General features: G+C 48.6%; 1 protein-coding gene and 1 long non-coding RNA gene across 3 annotated transcripts in view; both read left to right on the top strand.

Annotated features, from left to right (window-relative positions):
- PDE9A (phosphodiesterase 9A) overlaps positions 1-18,817 on the top strand; it is a 102,135-nt gene that overhangs the window by 12,524 nt on the left and 70,794 nt on the right. The gene's annotated exons all lie outside the window — the stretch shown is intronic.
- LOC309628932 lies at positions 9,810-16,481 on the top strand. Its single transcript, XR_014244790.1, has 2 exons — positions 9,810-10,478; positions 16,388-16,481. It is a non-coding gene; the product is annotated as an uncharacterized lncRNA (long non-coding RNA).

The following is an 18,817-nucleotide window of genomic DNA, read 5'->3' as shown; positions in this document are numbered from 1 at the left end:
GCAGAGCCGAGACAGGCCCGGGAGACGCGGGCAGCGGGGCAGGACGAGGGCCCACCAAGGGGAAACAGAAGGGTCTTGGACCACGAGCTGCCTCTTACTGGGGTTAGATCTCAAGAAGTAGCGCAAATTTGAAGCAGAGAGGCGCCCTCAGCAACGTCCTAGCGTCAAGCAGCCCTCCGAGTCGAGCTCCGCCTCAGCACATTTCTTGTTCTTCCGGCTCCTCGCTTTGTGCATTTTCAGTCCCCTGTGATCCATTATTTACAACAATGGAGCTTGGCCTCAGACACCAGAAGCGAGAAAAAACAGAAACAAAGCAACCCCAAAAGATGACACGAGCGGTGAGTGGGTCAGCCATGACAGATGGGTTCAGGGTGGAGGCTGCCGCAGACCCGAGCGGGAAAATGGGCCCTGAAATCCCGCTGAGCCTCAGGGCGGCCCAGAGCCTGAGCAAGCGGGGCTTTACAGAGTCCGGGTGGCCGCGTCCTGCCGGTGAACATGCACACATCCAGGACAGTTCCCACGACTGGACAGTTCCCAGGCTGTTTTCCTCCAGCCTCCCGCCTCACCGTCCCCCAGGCCCGCAGCAGCCCTTAGGGGCTGAACCACAGCCTTTGACCCGCTCCCAAGTTTCCAGTGTCTCCACCCTCTAACCCGTGCTTCCCTGGCCCCGTCCTGCAGTTTGGTCCCAATCCTACAGACACCCCATGCCTCTGCAGCTTCAAGGACTCCCATCACCTGCAAGAAAAGATTCCAGCCTTCTCAGAATGGAGGCCAAGGGTTTGTTAGCTCCCTGGGACTGCTGTAACAAATCGCCATGAACAGCATGACTGAAAACAACAGAAATGTGTTCTTTCACTGTCCCGGAGGCCAGAAGTTCTAAATCAGTGTGACGGGGGTCGGAATCAAGGTGTCGGCAGAGGCCCTGGGGGAGAATCCGTCCCTGCCTCTTCGGCCTTCTGCGGCTGCCAGCATGTCTTGGCTTGCGGCCTCATCCCTCGAGTCCTCAAGGCCACCATCTTCCAATCTCTCTCTGCCCCGGCTTCACATCACTTTGTCCTCCATGTGTTGTCGGCTCTTCTTCTGCCTCCCTTGTGATTCTGTGATTTCATCTAGGCCCACCTGAATAATCTGGGATAATCTCAAGAGCCTTAATCTAATCACACCTGCAGAGACTTTGCCCCGTAAAATGATATTCACAGCTTCCCGGGGTTAGGGTGTGGGTATCTTTGGGGGGGTGGGGCATTACTCAGGGCCTACGGGGCTCTCAGTCACTTGGCTGTAAGTAAACACATTCTAGCCTCAGCTCACAGCACGTTCCCTCAGCCCCACAGGCTCTCCACACAAGGTCACTGTGCCCTAAGCCCAGCGGGATCGGGATCGTCGGTCCAGAGTTGTGTGTAGGGTGGAGCGAGGTGATCACACTTTCCCTTCACCTCCAGGCTGATTCAGCCTGCTCCTTGCGGCCTCCCCGTCCCTCGAGGTCGGCCCTCTTTCACAGACGTGTCCCGTCTGCCTTTGTTTTCGTGTGTGTTGTGGACACCATAGCCTCCTCTGCCGCCAGGTACGTGTCACAGGCAGGGTCTTAGACATCTCTCTGCCCTCCCCCCCACCAAATTTGGCTCTTCATTTTGATTGCATTAACGCGTGCTGCGCTAGGCAAATGTGCCTCTCAAACCCTGTCACCTAACAGGCTGCCTCGACTGCCTCTTGTGTGTTGGACCCCAGAAAAGGTGCGTGAGGGAGAGATGAATCTCAGGAAGCGGTGGTTTGCTTCAGAACCTCAGCCTCAAATCACCCCGCACCCCACCACCCCCTTGGCTGCTTATCCAGCGGCCCCGGAATCAGCAGACTGGGCTTTGCTTCCAGCAGTGCCACGTGCTGGTTGTATGATCTTGGGCCTCAGTTTCCACATCTGTAAATGGGGCTCGTACCTGCCCGGCAGACATTTGGGTCATGCTCACCACATCCCAGGTATCTTGGGACGTATTTTATAGAGGCTGTGCATCTTCCCTAGATTGCAGGTGAGGAAAGTATGCAGTGAAGAAGGTAAGGAATTTGCCCACCATCCCAGAGTCCTTGAGAAGCAAAGCTGGGCGTTGAACAGGAGGACAGGTTTCAGGCTCTGTGCGGTGAATGTGCCTCTCGGGGAGAAGGAAAAGCCACCCATGGGGTGAGGTGGTCATTCCAGTATCTGGGGCTCAGGGCAGAAGCTGCCCAGGGGAGCGCCGCAGCACCGTGAAGCTGGCCTGTCCACTCTGAGGTTGAGATGTCTAAGACCAGAGATGTTGGGAGACTTGCCTGGGGCACACGGTGTATTAGAGAAGGAACAGAGTCAGGTCCTGGAAGCCCAGTTCAGAGGCTTTTCCTCGGCCGGTTCGTCACGGCCTTACAAGCTCTGCAAGGGCAGTGAAGTTGGTCTTTAGGGACCTCTCTCTGCATTTGTCCCAAACTCACCCTCGCACAACTCCAGGAGGCTTTGCATGTGTGCTGCCCCCCGAGCGTGTCCATAATTCCCAGCTTCACCCACACCTGGTCTCCATCATCTAAGACGGTTTATCGCACTGAGCCACCAGCTCCTCTCCCTTCCCTCGGCCTGACCTTCACCCGCTGCTGGACTCGCAGTCGCCCTTCCTTTTCATTCCCACTCACTGGTTGTGTGAACCTGGATGAGTTCCTCCACTCTCTGAACCTTAATACCTGCAAAATAGGAATAACAGTGCCCACCTTTAAAGCTTGCTTTAAGGATCAAAGATAATGCGTGTTCTTCAACAAACAAATGGCAAGAAAAGGGGACCATGTCACACACAGACACACCCACACACACACTCATTTTCCAGTCAGGATCCACACAAGACTCACATGGTACATTTGTTTGCCGTCCCTCTTGGTCTTTCTCTATCCATTTGTTTCATGCCTTTACTTGCTTGCCATTTTATTGGTCAAAGAAGACATATTACTTCTTGTTCTCAAAACATGCCCTAAGGATAGATATCTGGCAACCTGAGAAGTGATAAGGGAGATTGTTGTCAATTTTATTTCCATGTGATAATCGCACTGTGGCTATCTTAAACCGTAAGAAAGAGATCTTATATTTTAGAGATCCACACTGAAATACATGCATGAAATAATATGATGTCGAAAATGAGCTTTACAATAACCCCAGTGGAGGGAGAAGTCAGGGAACAGACAAAGCAGGATGGGTCTCGCGTTGAGAGTTGTGGAAGCCGTGAGGTGGGGAGTGAGGCCCCGTTATGCCAGGCCTTCTGCTTTTGCAGATGTTGGAGCATTTCCATTATACAAAAGTTCCTTTTTTTTTTCAGAGAATGTGTGTAATGCGTCTGGCTCATAGTAATAAATGGTAGTTTTCGTTATTATTTTTATTTTTTTAACACCTTTATTGGAGTATAATTGCTTTACAATGGTGTGTTAGTTTCTGCTGTATAACAAAGTGAATCAGCTATACATATACGTATATCCCCATATCTCCTCCCTCTTGCGTCTCCCTCCCACCCTCCCTATCCCACCGCTCTAGGTGGTCACAAAGCACCGAGCTGATCTCCCTCTGCTATGCGGCTGCTTCCCATTAGCGATCTATTTTACATTTGGTAGTGTATATATCTCCATGCCACTCTCTCACTTCGTCCCAGCTTACCCTCCCCCCTCCCCGTGCCCTCAAGTGCATTCTCTACGTCTGCATCTTTATTCCTGTCCTGCCCCTAGGTTCTTCAGAACCTTTTTTTCTTTTTTAGATTCCATATATATGTGGTAGCATACGGTATTTGTTTTTCTCTTTCTGACTTACTTCACTCTGTATGACAGACTCTAGGTCCATCCACCTGACTACAAATAACTCAATTTCGTTTCTTTTTATGGCTGAGTAATATTCCATTGTATATATGTGCCACATCTTCTTTCTCCATTCATCTGTCGATGGACACTTAGGTTGCTTCCATGTCCTGGCCATTGTAAATAGTGCTGCAATGAACATTGTGGTACATGACTCTTTTTGAATTATGGTTTTTTCTCAGGGTATATGCCCAGTAGTGGGATTGCTGGGTCGTATGGTAGTTCTATTTTTAGTTTTTTAAGGGACCTCCATACTGTTCTCCATAGTGGCTCTATCAATTTACATCCTCACCAGCAGTGCAGGAGGGTTCCCTTTTCTCCACACCCTCTCCAGCATTTATTGTTTGTAGAATTTTTGATGATGGCCATTCTGACCAGTGTGAGGTGATACCTCATTGCAGTTTTGATTTGTATTTCTCTAATGATTAGTGAGGTTGAGCATTCTTTCATGTGTTTGTTGGCAATCTGTAAATCTTCTTTGGAGAAATGTCTATTTAGGTCTTCTGCCCCTTTTTGGTTTGCGTTGTTTGTTTTTTTGATATTGGCTGCATGAGCTGCTTGTAAATTTTGGAGATTAATCCTTTGTCAGTTGCTTCATTTGCAAACATTTTCTCCCATTCTGAGGGTTGTCTTTTCGTCTTGTTTATGGTTTCCTTTGCTGTGCAAAAGCTTTTAAGTTTCATTAGGTCCGATTTGTTTGTTTTTGTTTTTATTTCCATTTCTCTAGGAGGTGGGTCCGAAAGGATCTTGCTGTGATTTATGTCATAGAGTGTTCTCCCTGTGTTTTCCTCTAAGAGTTTGATAGTGTCTGGCCTTACATTTAAGTCTTTAATCCATTTTGAGTTTATTTTTGTGTATGATGTAAGGGAGTGTTCTAATTTCATTCTTTTACATGTAGCTGTCCAGTTTTCCCAGCACCACTTATTGAAGAGGCTGTCTTTTCTCCATTGTATATTCTTGCCTCGTTTATCAAAAATAAGGTGACCATATGTGCGTGGGTTTATGTCTGGGCTTTCTATCCTGTTCCATTGATCTATATTTCTGTTTTTGTGCTAGTACCATGTGTGTACTAGCATGTCTTTTAGTTTTCTGCATACAGGTCTTTTGTCTCCTTAGGTAGGTTTATTCCTAGGTATTTTATTCTTTTTGTTGCAGTGGTAAATGGGAGTGTTTCCTTAATTTCTCTTTCAGATTTTTCATCATTAGTGTAGAGGAATGCAAGAGATTTCTGTGCATTACTTTTGTATCCTGCTACTTTACCAAATTCATTGATTAGCTCTAGTAGTTTTCTGGTAGCATCTTTAGGATTCTGTATGTAGAGTATCATGCCATCTGCAAACAGTGACAGCTTTACTTCTTCTTTTCTGATTAGGATTCCTTTTATTTCTTTTTTTTTTCTCTGATTGCTGTGGCTAAAACTTCCAAAACTATGTTGAATAATAGTGGTGAGAATGGGCAACTGTGTCTTGTTCCTGATCTTAGTGGAAATGGTTTCAGTTTTTCACCATTGAGAACGATGTTGGCTGTGGGTTTGTCATATATGGCTTTTATTATGTTGAGGTAAGTTCCCTCTATGCCTACTTTCTGGAGGGTTTTTATCATAAATGGGTGTTGAATTTTGTTGAAAGCTTTTTCTGCATCTATTGAGATGATCATATGGTTTTTATCCTTCAATTTGTTAATATGGCTTATCACATTGATTGATTTGCGTATATTGAAGATTCCTTGCATTCCTGGGATAAACCCCACTTGATCATGGTGTATGATCCTTTTAATGTGCTGTTGGATTCTGTTTGCTAGTATTTTGTTGAGGATTTTTGCAACTATGTTCATCAGTGATATTGGCCTGTAGTTTTCTTTCTTTGTGACATCTTTTTCTGGTTTTGGTATCAGGGTGATGGTGGTCTGGTAGAATGAGTTTGGGAGTGTTCCTCCCTCTTCTATATTTTGGAAGAGTTTGAGAAGGATACGTGTTAGCTCTTCTCTAAATGTTTGATAGAATTCGCCTGTGAAGCCATCTGGTCCTGGGCTTTTGTTTGTTAGAAGATTTTTAATCACAGTTTCAATTTCAGTGCTTGTGATTGGTCTGTTTATATTTTCTATTTCTTCCTGGTTCAGTCTCAGAAGGTTGTGCATTTCTAAGAATTTGTCCATTTCTTCCAGGTTGCCCATTTTATTGGCATATAGTTGCTTGTAGTAATCTCTCATGATCCTTTGTATTTCTGCAGTGTCAGTTGTTACTTCTCCTTTTTCATTTCTAACTCTATTGACTTGTCTTCTCCCTTTTTTTTCTTAATGAGTCTGGCTAATGGTTTATCAATTTTGTTCATCTTCTCAAAGAACCAGCTTTTAGTTTTGTTGATCTTTGCTATTGTTTCCTTCCTTTCTTTTTCATTTATTTCTGATCTGATCTTTATGATTTCTTTCCTTCTGCTAACTTTGGGGTTTTTTTGTTCTTCTTTCTCTAATTGCTTTAGCTGTAAGGTTAGGTTGTTTATTTCAGATGTTTCTTGTTTCTTGAGGTAGGATTGTATTGCTATAAACTTCCCTCTTACAACTACTTTTCCTACATCCCATACGTTTTGGGTCGTCGTGTTTTCATTGTCATTTGTTTCTAGGTATGTTTTGATTTTCTCTTTGATTTCTTCAGTGATCTCTTGGTTATTTAGTAATGTATTGTTTAGCCTCCATGTGTTTGTATTTTTTACAGATTTTTTTCCTGTAATTTATATCTAGTCTCATAGTGTTGTGGTCAGAAAAGATACTTGATACAATTTCAGTTTTCTTAAATTTACTGAGGCTTGATTTGTGGCCCAAGATATGATCTATCCTGGAGAATGTTCCATGAGCACTTGAGAAGAAAGTGTATTCTGTTGTTTTGGGATGGAATGTCCTATAAATATCAATTAAGTCCATCTTGTTTAATGTATCATTTAAAGCTTGTGTTTCCTTATTTATTTTCATTTTGGATGATCTGTCCATTGGTGAAAGTGGGGTGTTAAAGTCCCCTACTATGATTGTGTTACTGTCTATTTCCCCTTTTATGGCTGTTAGTATTTGCCTTATGTACTGAGGTGCTCCTATGTTGGGTGCATAAATATTTACAATTGTTATATCTTCTTCTTGGATTGATCCCTTGATCATTATGTAGTGTCCTTCTTTGTCTCTTGTAATAGTCTTTATTTAAAGTCTATTTTGTCTGATATGAGAATTGCTATTCCAGCTTTCTTTTGATTTCCATTTGTATGGAATATCTTTTTCCATCCCCTCACTTTCAGTCTGTATGTGTCTCTAGGTCTGAAGTGGGTCTCTTGTAGACAGCATATATATGGGTCTTGTTTTTGTATCCATTCAGCTAGTCTGTGTCTTTTGGTTGGAGCATTTAATCCATTCACATTTACGGTAATTATCGATATGTATGTTCCTATTCCCGTTTTCTTAGTTGTTTTGGGTTTGTTATTGTAGGTCTTTTCCTCCTCTTGTGTTTCCTGCCTAGAGAAGTTCCTTTAGCATTTGTTGTAAAGCTGGTTTGGTGGTGCTGAATTCTCTTAGCTTTTGCTTGTCTGTAAAGGTTTTAATGTCTCCGTCGAATCTGAATGAGATCCTTGCTGGGTAGAGTAATCTTGGTTGTAGGTTTTTCCCTTTCATCACCTTAAATATGTCTTGCCACTCCCTTCTGGCTTGCAGAGTTTCTGCTGAAAGATCAGCTGTTAACCTTATGGGGATTCCTTTGTATGATATTTGTTGTTTTTCCCGTGCTGCTTTTAACATTTTTTCTTTGTATTTAATTTTTGATAGTTTGATTAATATGTGTCTTGGCGTGTTTCTCCTTGGATTTATCCTGTATGGGACTCTCTGTGCTATCTGGACTTGATTAACTATTTCCTTTCCCATATGAGGGAAGTTTTCAACTACAATCTCTTCAAATATTTTCTCAGTCCCTTTCTTTTTCTCTTGTTCTTCTGGGACCCCTATAATTCGAATGTTGGTCTGTTTAATGTTGTCCCAGTGGTCTCTGAGACTGTCCTCGATTCTTTTCATTCTTTTTTCTTTATTCTGCTCTGCAGTAGTTATTTCCACTATTTAATCTTCCAGGTCACTTATCCGTTCTTCTGCCTCAGTTATTCTGCTATTGATCCCTTCTAGAGAATTTTAAATTTCATTTATTGTGTTGTTCATCATTGTTTGTTTGCTCTTTAGTTCTTCTAGTTCCTTGTTAAACATTTCTTGTATTTTCTCCATTCTATTTCCAAGATTTTAGATCATCTTTACTATCATTACTCTGAATTCTTTTTCAGGTAGACTGCCTATTTCCTCTTCATTTGTTTGGTCTGGTGGGTTTTTACCTTGCTCCTTCATCTGCTGTGAGTTTCTCTGTCTTCTCATTTTGCTTAACCTACTGTGTTTGGGGTCTCCTTTGGCAGGCGGCAGGTTTGTAGTTCCTGTTGTGTTTGGTGTCTGCCCCCAGTAAGGTTGGTTCAATGGCTTGTGTAGGCTTCCTGGTGGAGGGGACTAGTGCCTGTGTTCTGGTGGATGAGGCTGGATCTTGTCCTTCTGGTGGGCAGAGCTGCAGCTGGTGGTGTGTTTTGGGGCGTCTGTGACCTTATTATGATTTTAGGCAGCCTCTCTGTTAATAGGTGGGGTTGTGTTCCTGTCTTGCTAGTTGTTTGACATAGGGTGTCTAGCACTGTAGCTTGCTGGTCGTTGAGTGGAGCTGGGTCTTAGCGTTGAGATGGAGATCTCTGGGAGAGCTTTTGCCATTTGATATTATGTGGAGCCGGGAGGTCTCTAGTGGACCAATGTCCTGAACTCAGCTATCCCACCTCAGAGCACAGGCCTGATACCCAGCTGGAGCACCAAGAACCTGTCAGCCCCATGCCTCAGAAGAAAAGGGAGAAAAAAAGAAAGAAAGAAAGAAAAAATAAATAAAATAAAATAAAGTTATTAAAATAAAAAAATAATTAGTAAAAATTTTAAAAATTTAAAAGTAATAAAAAAAAGAAAGAAAGAAGGAAGAGAGCAACGAAACCAAAAAACAAATCCACCAATTATAACAAGTGCTAAAAACTATACTAAAGAAAAAAAAAAAAAAAACGGACAGACAGAACCCTAGGACAAATGGGAAAAGCAAAGCTATACAGACAAAATCACACAAAGAAGAATACACATACACATAAAAAGAGAAAAAGGAAAAATATATATATATCATTGCTCCCAAAGTCACCGCCTGAATTTTGGGAGGATTTGTTGTCTATTCAGGTACTCCAGAGATGCAGGTACATCAAGTTCTTTGAGGAGCTTTAATCCGCTGCTTCTGAGGCTGCTGGGAGAGATTTCCCTTTCTCTTCTTTGTTCGTACAGCTCCCGGGGTTCAGCTTTGGATTTGGCCCCGCCTCTGCGTGTAGGTCGCCTGAGGGCGTCTGTTCTTCGCTCACACAGGACGGGGTTAAAGGAGCAGCTGCTTCGGGGGCTCTGGCTCACTCAGGCGGGGGGAGGGAGTGGTACGGAGGAGGTGGGGCGAGCCTGCGCGGCAGAGGCCGGCGTGACGTTGCAGCAGCGTGAGGCGCGCCGTGTGTTCTCCCGGGGAAGCTGTCCCCGGATCACGGGACCCTGGCCGTGGCGGGCTGCACAGGCTCCCGGGAGGGGCGGTGTGGAGAGTGACCTGTGCTCGCACACAGGCTTCTTGGTGGCGGCGGCAGCAGCCTTAGCATCTCATGCCTATCTCTGGGGTCCGCGCTGATGACCGCGGCTCGCGCCCGTCTCTGGAGCTCGTTTAGGCGGCGCTCTGAATCCCCTGTCCTCGCGCACCAGGAAACAAAGAGGGAAGAAAAAGTCTCTTGCTTCTTCGGCAGCTGCAGACCTTTTCCCGAACTCCCTCCCAGCTAGCTGTGGTGCACTAGCCCCTTCAGGCTGTGTTCACGCCGCCAACCCCAGTCCACTCCCTGCGATCCGACCAAAGCCCGAGCCTCCGCTCCCAGCCCCGCCCGCCCCGGCGGGGGAGCAGACAAGCCTCTCGGGCTGGTGAGCGCTGCTCGGCGCTGAGCCTCTGTGCGGGAATCTCTCCGTTTTTCCCTCTGCGCCCCTGTTGCTGTGGGATCCGCGCTGATAGCTGCGCGGCTCGCACCCGTCTCTGGATTTCGTTTAGGCAGCGCTCTGAATCCCCTCTCCTTGCGCGCCGCGAAACAAAGAGGCAAGAAAAAGTCTCTTGCCTCTTCGGCAGCTGCAGACTTTTTCCCGGACTCCCTCCCGGCTAGCTGTGGCGCACTAACCCCTTCAGGCTGTGTTCACGCCGCCAACACCAGCCCTCTCCCTGCGATCCGACCGAAGCCCGAGCCTCAGCTCCCAGCCCCGCCCGCCCCGGCAGGGGAGCAGACAAGCCTTTCGGGCTGGTGAGTGCTGCTCGGCGCCGAGCCTCCGTGCGGGAGTCTCTCCGCTTTGCCCTCCGCACCCCTGTGGCTGCGCTCTCCTCTGTGGCTCTGAAGCTCCCCCCCTCTGCCACCCGCAGTCTCCGCCCGCGAAGGGGCTTCCTAGTGCGTGGAAACCTTTCCTCCTTCACGGCTCCCTCCCACTGGTGCAGGTCCCGTCGCTATTCTTTTGTCTCTGTTTTTTCTTTCTTCTTTTGCCTTACCCAGGTATGTGGGGATTTTCTTGCCTTTTGGGAGGTCTGAGGTCTTCTGCCAGCGTTCAGTGGGTGTTCTGTAGGAGTTGTTCCACGTGTAGATGTATTTCTGATGTATTTGTGGGGAGGAAGGTGATCTCTGCGTCTTACTCTTCCGCCATCTTGAAGGTCTCTCCCGTTATTATTTTATAGTCTTTTCACACGACACGACCAGCAAAATACCTCTTAAATTGGAAAGAGACATAAGGCCTAATTCAAATTTTATCTTAGCAGACAAAGAAGCCATGATTGCCTGCCTGGTGGTTAACAGTGATCCATTCTGCATGTGACATTATTGCTACATGTTCTAGAAACAAGGGGCAGGACAGAATGAACAGTATGTTCCCATTTATGTATATAATTTATAATTTATAATTTATATATAAATATAATTTATAATTAGAGATGAATTGCAGATGAATTGCAGGTATACATGGATGGATGGATGGATGGATGGGGAGATAGCCTACAATCTTTCCTTTGGTGAAAATGTGTTTATTTCTTGAGTGATAGTAAAAAAACAATCAAATGTGGGATTTGGGTCTTGGTCTCTTTTTAGCTTGTTTGTTTTATATATTAAACACTTGTAATTCTCAGGTGCTGAAAAGGCAATAGAGATTCAGCTTTTAACTCCCCCAAAGATAGTGGAGTTGCAGAATCACCACTGAGCTGGCGTTTGGCTGTCCTGACAGCTGGTCTGGTGAATTCTAACTCGTGGACCTGGAGCATGAGAACCGGGGGCCAGACTGAAATACTCTTTGAGGGTAGACAAAGCCCTATACAAGCTTAACAGTTCATAAAAGCTATTAAAAAATGAATCATGGTCTGATAGACAAAGGAAAAAGAATTTGGATTGGTTTATTTTCTTCCAAGTGTGGGATCCAAATCAATATTCATTCCAAGTATGCAATCAGAAATATCAGTCATTTGAGAACAAGGCAAACAGAGAATGCATACAGTGTTATAGGAGAGTGACAGTGGCAAAGAGGCCAAGAGACCACCTCTACTTCCCACGTGGACCACCATTAAAAGCCTGATTTCAGGCACTGCATGCATCTCTGGGCTTGGAGCCAGGCGGGTCGAGTTTGTATCCAGAACCACAGGGACCCGGCCAGGCCAGGTTCTCTCTCTGTGGCTCAAAGTCCTTCTCTGTGAGGAGGAGGAGGAGGATACCCCAAGCTTATGAGGTCCTTCCAAGGACCCAGGGTCATAGGGTGTAAGATGCTTGGCTCAGGTTCTGGCCCAAGTATGAGTTCAACCTCACTAGTTGGTGGTGGTGGTGATGGTGATCGTAGAGGTGATGGTGGTGGTGACAGTGGAGGTGGTAGTGGTGGTGGTGGTGATTGTAGAGGTGATGGTGGTGGTGACAGTGGTGGTCATGGTGATGGTGATCATAGAGGTGATGGTGATGGTGACAGTGGTGGTGTTGGTGATGGTGATCGTAGAGGTGATGGTGGTGGTGACAGTGGTGGTGTTGGTGATGGTGATCGTAGAGGTGATGGTGGTGGTGACAGTGGTGGTCGTGGTGATGGTGATCGTAGAGGTGATGGTGGTGGTGACAGTGGTGGTCGTGGTGATGGTGATTGTAGAGGTGATGGTGGTGGTGACAGTGGTGGTCGTGGTGATGGTGATCGTAGAGGTGATGGTGGTGGTGACAGTGGTGGTGTTGGTGATGGTGATCGTAGAGGTGATGGTGGTGGTGACAGTGGTGGTCGTGGTGATGGTGATTGTAGAGGTGATGGTGGTGGTGACAGTGGTGGTCGTGGTGATGGTGATCTTAGAGGTGATGGTGGTGGTAACAGTGGAGGTGGTGGTGGTGGTGATCGTAGAGGTGATGGTGGTGGTGACAGTGGTGTTCGTGGTGATGGTGATCGTAGAGGTGATGGTGGTGGTGACAGTGGTGTTCGTGGTGATGGTGATCATAGAGGTGATGGTGGTGGTGACAGTGGTGTTCGTGGTGATGGTGATCATAGAGGTGGTGGTGGTGACAGTGGAGGTGGTGGTGGTGGTGGTGATCGTAGAGGTGATGGTGGTGGTGACAGTGGTGGTTGTGGTGATGGTGATCGTAGAGGTGATGGTGGTGGTGACAGTGGAGGTCGTGGTGATGGTGATCGTAGAGGTGATGGTGGTGGTGACAGTGGAGGTGGTGGTGACAGTGGTGTTCGTGGTGATGGTGATCGTAGAGGTGATGGTGGTGGTGACAGTGGTGTTCGTGGTGATGGTGATCGTAGAGGTGGTGGTGGTGACAGTGGAGGTGGTGGTGGTGGTGGTGATCGTAGAGGTGATGGTGGTGGTGACAGTGGAGGTCGTGGTGATGGTGATCATAGAGGTGATGGTGGTGGTGACAGTGGAGGTGGTGGTGACAGTGGTGATGGTGATGGTGGTAGTGCTGGCAGTCTTGGTGGTGCTGGTGATGGTGGAGGTGATGGTGGTGGTGACAGTGGTGGTGATGGTGGTGCTGGTAGTCATGGTGGTGACACTAGAGGTGATGGTGGAGGTGGTGGTGGAATTGGCATCCTTAGTGGTATAACCTAAAACCAGCAGATGCAAAATTCAGCCTCAGCCTGTTCACACAGGAGGATACTTGGGCACCAGTGTCCCGTGATCAGGTGGACAGGCCCTGTGCTCACAGATGGAACACAGAGGAACTGAGCAGGGTCCTGCCCACAAGGACCTCACCTTCCAAAGACTGTCCTCCGTGTTTACCAGAAGAAAACTGACACTAACCAGACTGAGGTCGAATTGATCATTTAACCTGTCAAAGTCTTTTAAATCCTACGTGGTGATCCTGTTGACTAATACACATTTGTATTGACACGATCCTGGTCTTCACTGCATTTTGGTTGTGGTTGGGTGTGGTTGGTAACACAGGGATGTTGGTTAGCACATCAGAGTCTGCTTTGTGATGGCCTTCCCAAGTTAAGGTATCCTCATGTCCTGACGTATGAACCACCCAGAGATGCCAACATGTTGAAGTTAAGGCTGTGTGTCCTCAGCGCCTCTTGCTTGTGAAATGGCCTTGGAGGGGTCAAGGAGGAGCCTCTCTGTCTCTAGGGAAGACACCCATACGTTTCAAGGGGCCCTCCCTGTAATCACAACTGCCACTTAACTGAGCACGTACTATGTACCAGGCCCTCTGTGTGTCATGATGAAACCTTCTCTGGGGTATGATAATCCTCACTCTGCAGGTGAAGAATCAGAGTCTCAACAAGGTGAAGAAACTTGCCCCGGGTCAAGCTGGTAGGAAGAGGGACCGGAAGTGAGCTCACTTCCCTGACCCCTCCCTTCCCACCCCTCTGCCCCGCACGTGCCTGGAGCAGTGCGCGACCCTGGCACCAGCCGAGGGCAATCCTGGGATGTGAGACAGCAGGAAACGTGTGGGCTCCAGCCAGCCCAGGGCCCACCCGGTCAGACGTAGCCCACTAAGGGCCGTCACTCACTGGTTGTCCTCGCTGCCAGGCACCCCTTCTGCCCGGATGGCCAAAGAATTAGTGCAGTGATTGCATAACTTTAGCAACTGAACTGTTTCTTTGTCAACAAATTTTACATACAGTCCTACTATATAAAGCTTGGATAAATAGTTAAGTGCCACATATTAGTACCCATTTATTCTGTAAGTTCAAATCTACGGCACCCACCAGAGAGTTACTGGGAACAGAGCGGGTCCCTGTGTGAGCACCGCGTTTGGAATTGGGGTTCAGAATGGCAGCCGCAGGCGGCCTCAGCATCAGTTACCCTCAGCTCGTTTTACCGGCCCCCAGGATGCTGCCTGAGGAGGGCCCTGACCTGCACAGTCCTGAGGCCGTGGAGAGGCCCAAAGGCCCAGGCAGTGCGGCCCTGCAACTCGCCGGCCAGGAGGCATGTACAAGACACTCAGGTCTCAGGACAGCAGTCGGGGGCAGCCTCCTGTGTACCGACCCTAAAGATGACGTGTCCCTCCTCAGATGCGTTGATATTTATGTTATTACAGCTGAGTACTTGCTTTATACTTAGTGTCTAAAGGAGCTTACGTGAGGAAAGCTGAGCCCAATGCTGGCAGGTCTGCACCACCTGCCCCTGCCCCTGCCCCTGCCCCAGGGCAGTGCTGGTCAACCAGACCGCCCCACTTCCCGTGTCTGGGGCATGGCTCCCCCGCCCAGGCCGGTCTCACCCCACCTGCTGGTCCGGACCCCTTGGGCTTTCTGCCCAGGCTCACTGCAGCCCCCTAGGAGGACCCCACACCCATCCTGATCCCTGAAAACCTCACTTGGGTGCGTCTGGAAGATGCATGATGTGAGGCGCATCAGGTTAGGGTCTGAAGCTGTAGAAATTCTTTAACGGGAAGTTCCGGCGCATGCGCCGTGAGTCTCAGGTGGGTGGGGCGGCGGGAGGGGGGAGGAGGATGGGGGATGCGGCTTCTCTGTGGCCCCTTCTGTCTGCACGGCCTCGGGTCCCCTGGGGGCCACGGCCAATCCCTCCAGCCCCGAGTCAGCCGTGTCCCTGCAGCTGGCACAGACCCGTGAGACCTGCTTTCTTGTCTGTCCCGGGAGGCACCCAGCTTGCCCTTCCCTTCCCATCCACAGGGTCCCCGCCTCTCCGTCGCCTCTGATTTTCTCCCGGTGCCTTCAGCTCACGCACCAGCTCCCTCTACTCCTAGCCAAATGCTATTTAAATTCTGATTTTTGTCCTCTGGTTAACTTGTCATTTAATTTTCTCATCCGCTTGGCTTAAAGCCAAAGAGTATTCGTTCCAAATAAAAATGGTAAAGACCTTTTTTTCCTCTCCTAAGAATCCTATGTAAATGCAGCGCAGCCCGCTGTTAGGAAGAGATATTCACAAGCCAGTTCTGTTATCAGTTATTAACCTCAGCTTCTAGATCTAGGTAACTTTTCTCTTGGTTATAAGAGCCCTGCGTATTCATCGTAGAATATTTGAAAAATACAGAGCAGCATAAAAAAGAAAAGAAAAGAACCCATTATTCCACCAGACAGTGCGAACATTTCAGGACCTCTCCTGCTGGTGTTTTCTTTTCAGAGAGAGAGAGGGAGAGAGAATCGCTTTCTTTTACATAATTTTTTATTTTGATCATTGTCACTCAGCATTACATTAGCGGTATTCAAAAACGTGATTTTAATGCCTATATAACGTTCCATCGTTGAGACTTACTAAGATGTAATCATTTCATTGCTTTGAGATATTCATCTTAATTCCATTTCTCTGCAATAACTAACACACAAGGAACAACCCCACTAGCTCTTTGCTTGCGAAGGGGCCGTGCAGGGCAGTGGTTTGGGCCTAAGCCTGGGAGGTGACTAGAACACTGCCTGGCGCTTAATAAATGCTCTCTTTATTACGTTTGCTGTTATTTTCTTAAGAGCAGTTCCTGGAAATGGGATTCCAGGTCAAAGGGCACACATATGGCCACGCTGTTTCCCAGCAGGGCTATCTGGACACACATTCCTGGAAGGGCATGCCTCTCCCCACTCCCAGCCAGGGTTGGTGCCTTCGCTTTATTCAGATAAGCTCTTGGGGACAATGGGAGATTAGCATGCAGTTGTGAGCAATACTGCAGAACGATCTGTGTACCCTTCACCCCGTTTCCCCCAGTGTAACGTCTTGCAAAATCATGGTACAGGGTCACTGCCAGGATGTAACCGTGAGACAGTCCCCCGCCTTATGTGGACTTTCCCCGTTTTGTTGAGCTCATCTGAGTGTGTGTGTTGAGTTCTGTACAATTCAATCACATGTGTAGGGTCTCTTATCCACCGCCACAGTCACGGTAGAGGACAGTCCCAGCCCTTTTGTGACCACGCCCACCTCCATCCTCCACCCGGAGCCCCACCCTCCTACCCCCCACCTCCATCCCTAACACTGTTCTCCATCTCTATAATTTTGTCGTTTCAGGAATGTCATATAAGTGGAATCATACAGCATGTAACCTCTTGGGGTTGGCTTTTATTCACGCAGCATAAATCCCTTGGAATCCATCTCAGTTGTGTAGATCAGTAATTCATCCACAGTGTGGACGGACCGGAGTTTGTTTAACATTCACCTATTAAAGGGCATCTGGGTTACTTCCAGATTTGGGCTCTCCATCACTTTTTCGTTCTTGCCAATGTGGTGGTTTGCCTTCCATTTCTTGGAGGCCAATGTGGCTATTTTTAGAAGTCAGTACCCTAGTTTGGTTGGGTGGAGATTTCTGATGCCGTGTGACGCGTAAAATTCATCATCATCAAGTAAATACAAGTATGATGAAGCGTCAGTGCTGAGATTTAAGATGCTGGGGGGCTGAGATCAATAGCCGACGTGGATGGAGCGAGGAGGGGCCAGAGTGAACGTCGCTGGAAGAGGCGTCGGGTTCTCATCAACAGAGGAAGGAACCGGAGCCGGGTACCGCGCGGAGGAACAGAGCTCGCCACGTGCCCTCGGGAAGGACAACTTGCTGGGAAAGGAGAAGTGCCTTTCTTCCCTGCCTGCTTCAGGACCTCGGCGTCCTGGTGTCTACGCACCCCGGCTCTCATCTTCAGCGGTAGCCGTTTAAAATCACTTCGGGGGAAAAACTGCAGAAGAATTACAATGAGGAAAATTTTGCTCGAGATTCATTACTCCAAGTTCAAAGACGCTCCGTGAAAATTGTTGCTAATGCGGTCGAATAAAAAGTTTCACATTCGGTGCGAGCGTTAACAGCAAGACGAACATAATTGCATGTCTTACAGTAGCCAACCCCAAAAGCACAACTTACCTGACATGCATAGTTTTTACTGATTTTGAAAGGGAACCAATACCATCCTGGTTTACGAGCTTCGTGAGCTGTCTCCCTGGTGGAAAAGATTGTAGCCGGCCTGGCAGAGAAAATTCCCCGGGGACACACTGCAGTCTCAGGAGGCCTCCGACCGTCCCCCTCCCTGCCTGGTCCCTGGTCCCCTTCCAACATCCACAAACTGAACTTTTCTTTTGTGATAGTGGTGGGTTTTGTCTTTCTCAACCCAAACGTAAATTGCCGTTTGGTTGTCATGTTTGTCCAGGACTGGGAGCATTTCCCAACGTAGAGCCACAAATGTCTGAGTGAGAAACCCACAGCTTCCGGTGGTCGCTGACTCCATGCCAGTCCAAACCGAAACTTGACAAACCCAGCAAGAAATGTTCTCAGCAGCTGCAAGGAAGTGCCTCAGATAGCAAAAGGAAACCAAACTCAGGTTCCCCTCTCCGAGTGCAGGCCCCAAGGGTGCTCATCCCAGCCCCCGAGGGTGCTTAGAGGGGCGGGGTCCGGGGACCAGGGGGCGGTGCTGTCTCTCTGCTTTCTGGGTGTCTCTGCTCTCTTATCAGTGCCCCTCCTGGGCGGGCTCCCCATTACTCAGCAGAGGAAACAGTGTTCTCAGCAACCACTGCCGACCACGTTTGCGCCGAACAGATGCCTAAATGACCAGCGTAAATGGGGCAGGGGCAGTGACAAGTGGCTTCCACCTGTGGAACCCAAATGAAAGGGCGCTCTACTCGAAATCTTTCTCGTGCCTGAGCACCGCCCCCAGGGTGGCCCTCCCCCACCCCCACCCCCACCCGCTTCCAGCAGCCAGGCTCATCCCGTGCCTGGACCGCAGATGCCCGGCACCGGCAGCCGGCCCCCCACGACTCCTCCTCCATCCACCACCTTAAAGGGGGGAGGCAGGAAGGCAGAGGACAGCAGGTGATGGACATCAACACCAGCATTTTTTGAAACTTTCTTTTAAGAAGCTTCACCTGCGTGAACTCATACGTGGATTTTAAGTCATGCGCGTCAGGGGGCATAATGCATATACCGTGCGTATATGGCAACTCAAGACACTGGGCTCTCCTGCCCTCTGCCCCTCCCCTCTGCCCACTGTGACCCGGCCTCCCTCCCCTCCCTTCTCCGGGGGCTGCGCCTCCTTAGTGATCTCGTGGGTGGCCTCGTGTGGTCAGCCCAGGTCAGACTCCCCGTGACCCCGTGACTCACCCCAATTGCCAGCAGCTCCGGATCACTTAATGAAGTTCTCACGAGGAAAGGAGATTGTGTGCTGGCCCGACAGTTGTAGGTCACGCTGCAGGCAGGGGCAGGGTCCCCAGGGGCCAGGGCTGCCCGGCCAGGGCTCTCGGGAGGCGCCCTGTGCTTGGAGGGCTGTGGCTGGGCCGCGGGAGTCCCCTGGGTCTCACTCCCAAGTCCCCACCTGTAAGGACAGGCCTGCAGGATGTCTTCAGAAAGGTCCCCACCCAGCAACCCGCCTGGGAGGGCACAGCCCTGACCAGAGCCCTGGGCCCGTTTCCTGGGCTGCCCGACTGGGATGGGTCAAGGCCAGTCCCAACCGTGCGCTGGGCCAG

This window comes from Balaenoptera borealis (assembly GCF_965194805.1).
Source record: "Balaenoptera borealis genome assembly, chromosome: 5".
Classification (NCBI taxonomy): Eukaryota; Metazoa; Chordata; class Mammalia; order Artiodactyla; family Balaenopteridae; genus Balaenoptera; species Balaenoptera borealis.
This window is presented reverse-complemented; position numbering and strand designations above follow the sequence as displayed.